At 36.2% G+C, this 3,449-nt stretch overlaps 1 pseudogene; it reads left to right on the top strand.

The window, feature by feature from the left end:
- The first annotated feature begins 2,475 nt into the window (after positions 1 to 2,475).
- Positions 2,476 to 2,591, top strand: LOC120596415 (uncharacterized; annotated as a pseudogene).
- Positions 2,592 to 3,449: the final 858 nt, after the last annotated feature.

A 3,449-nucleotide genomic window follows, 5' to 3' on the forward strand; every position in this document is an offset into this window, starting at 1 on the left:
GTGCATCAAAATATTTGTGAGTGTGTTTTAAAACCATGATAGTTAAAAAAAATAAATTTGGAAATCATTGGTACATTACCTTTATACCCATGAAAGGAGGTGAAATTGCTTAGAGAGGGAATAAAATTAGAAGAGAAAGAAAACCAAAGAGTAAACTCTGAAAAACACCCACATTTCATGTCTATCTGAGGAAGAGGAGCAGAAAAGGGACTGAGAAGGAAAAGCCATTGAGGTAGGGGGAAAACCAGAAGAATGAGGTTTTTTGAAAACTAAGAGGACTAATTGAACTCATCTGCTCTTAATTTCTTTCCCCTAAACAATAATAACTATACTTACTATATACTTAAACTACTTTCACAAAGTAGAGAAAGCTGTGTCAAGGATTGCCAATGGCTCAGACAGGTCAAGAAATTGAGAGAAAACTGGTGACTGTAAGATGGAGGTTGTTGAGGACTTTGACAAGAGCAATATCAGTTGCATAATTGCAATATAAATCTGATTAGAGTGATTTAAAGAACAAATAGAAAGGTGAGAAAACAATTATTTTTCCTTCTTCTTTTGTATGTTCTGCATGGTACAAGGCCCCATGGCATGATGACATAGAAGATAAGCGGGGATAGTTTAAAGAAGAGTGTAAGCATATGGGAAATCATTCAGATGGGGGATTTATTTTTGGCTGTGGTTGAGAATAACCCATCAGTGCATATTGGCTATACTCCTCCCCGAACCTCACAATGAATTTTTGATGGCCACACTATCTCCAGTTTTAACACAAATATATGACTACATTGATTCTTAAGACTGACTTTTAAAGTAGTTCTTTAAAAGTACCTATATTTTGATACTGACAGAATGAGACACTACTTATGCCATTACATTGACAGCAGGAAACTTTCAGTGAAGAGACTAAACTGAAAATAAAACAGGATATTATTGACTACAGGGGATATTCTCAATGAAGAGCAGAGGCAAGATCCTACTGCACACAAACACATTTTCCATTGTCAATTTGTGTTAAATTTCTTTTTCATTTTAAGCAGAGAAGAAATAAGCAGTTCAAAATGAAGTTTATGAACATTTAACTCTTTTTTTAAAAAAAAACTTACCCTTTAAAACTATACCAAATTAGGTCAGTCACATTTTCCAGGTAAGAATATTAATAACAGCTACCAGTACCTACTTTCTAGTGATCACAAATCTAAACTTACTATTTCCAATCACTTTTAAAAATACTTAATATTAAATCTCATCATAATGCTATGAGTTGGGTTCATTCTACAAATGAGAAAACTGAGGCTCAATAGGATCAAATAACTTGCTTAGAGTGAGACAAGAAGGCGGTGGAGCCAGGTTACTGAGAGTTGGTCTTGGAGTCTGGGCTTCCTAATCACTGGGCATATTGCCCCTCTAAAACATGCTTGCTTACCAGAAAAGGAAAGCCATCTCCATATTCTTTTCAACAAGTTTTTTTTTTTTTTTTAAGTGGCAAAATAAAATTTTATTGAAGTATTAAAAAAGTGCAACTCTCAGCTAAGAAGAGATTGTAAAACTCTCAGCCCCATGGGTGATTTCTTTCTTTCTTTTCTTTCTTTTTTTTTCTTAGTGTAAGGAAAAAAAAACATACTAAAATGCTCTAATTAAAAATACAACACAGTGGAGAATGCCAATTGCCTCTGTACTTTCAGAGAGCAGAGAGTTCTGTCTTGAAAGCAGCTTTGTTTGAAAGACAAATACTGAGAAGGAAAAGTATTGGTAAAGTTCCATCAGGAGGCAAGTCCTGTTTTCTGAGCTATTGGCCATCTGCTGGTTCTCAGAAATATTAATAATGCTGGCTTTCTCCAAATTCAAGTTAAAGGAAAGTCATCTGAATAAGTGATATTATTTATGCCACTGGGGCTAAAATCCTGTGGAATTACGGTAAGAGCCTTGATTGCTTAGTGTAGCTGGTTTCCTTGTTCAGCAGTCCACTGGCATGCAGCTAGGAAATAATATTCAATTCAGGTCAATAAAAATATATCGAGCAGCTGCTATGTACTGCCACTATTTTTGGTCCTGGGAATTACAAGATGAAGGAGACAAAGTCCCCTTACTGTCTCTACTTGGAATAAAAATAAGTAAACAGGTAGTTAAAGTATATAGTAGGTACAGTTATTATTGTTTGGGGAAAAGAAATTAAAAGTAGGTGAGTTCAATTAGGTCTTGAATGATAAATATTTGCATTTTGTAGTAGCTAGGTGGAATAGGGACAGAACAGACATTCTGTTGGAAGGATACATGAAGTTTTGAAAGACAAAATAGAAGACATGCTCATTACAGTTTTAGTAAAATACACATTTACTATAATATAGTCAAACAATATTTAAATAAGTAAAGAAATCTGAAATCCAGGATGTGGTTTCATAGTGTAGCAGTTACTACATCTGTTTTACATGCAGAAGGTCCTCAGTTCGTGCCCCAGTGGAGCCATGTTCCATGGTCTATAGCCAAACCAACCTGAACAAGCCTGATGTCTGATCTCAGAAGCTAAGCAGGGTTGGACCTGGTTAGTACTTGAATGGGAGACCACCTAGGAAGACCAGGTGCTGTAGGCATAAATAATAATAAAAAAGAAAAGTAAAAAAAAAATCTGAAATCCCAATATTCAGAGACAATTGCTCCCATGTTTCTACTAAGGAATCACCACAAGAGTAACACTAGTGACTTCTCTCCCCACCATTCACTCTTTTCTACAGATGAGAATTGTTTTATAATCAGACAGAGCCTTTGGTAGAGTTTATGTGATTGTCCAGGTTATGTTCAGCACTTTTCATGCTTCCATGCAACAAAGCACGTGTTTCAGAGACAGATCGGAAGATTCATTACTCTCTGTTCCCACTGCTGTAGCCTAGTGGCACAAAGAGTAAAATTTCCCTTTACAAGTGTTTGGATAGGAGTTAAGTTTGCAGAATTAGAATCTCCTTTGGGTGGGTTATGCTGAGGTGAGCCCCTAATGGAAATACTGGCATCTGGTCTGACCACCAATCCACATTCAACAATCCAGAGCTCGCAGCATGAAACCTTATAGACATTTTGATTTTTATCTGCTTTCTGTATTTATTTGTAAATTTTTTTCATGTATATTCACTATCTATAAGATAGGAATGATCTTACCTTACAGAGTTGATATAAGAATGACATGGCATTAAACATTAATGCCTCCTACCTATGCTTGGCACATACTTAGTAAGAGCAGAAGTTAGTTAGTTTCTCTTTCATTCATGTTCCTGTTCTAAAAGGCACTCAGGATTTTAGAGGCAGAGATTTCCAAAGAGATCTCAATCTCCTCTGGCCTCTCTATTAATGTATGATCCTGTCTCAGAGTCCTGGTGGTTCTAGGCCTATCCATAGGCACTGGAGGGTGAAGCAAACTCAAAGTTGAAGATCAATACTTTTTGGAGAGTCAGAGAGCC

Source organism: Pteropus medius, unplaced genomic scaffold (genome assembly GCF_902729225.1).
Source record: "Pteropus medius unplaced genomic scaffold, Ma_sr-lr_union100, whole genome shotgun sequence".
Classification (NCBI taxonomy): Eukaryota; Metazoa; Chordata; class Mammalia; order Chiroptera; family Pteropodidae; genus Pteropus; species Pteropus medius.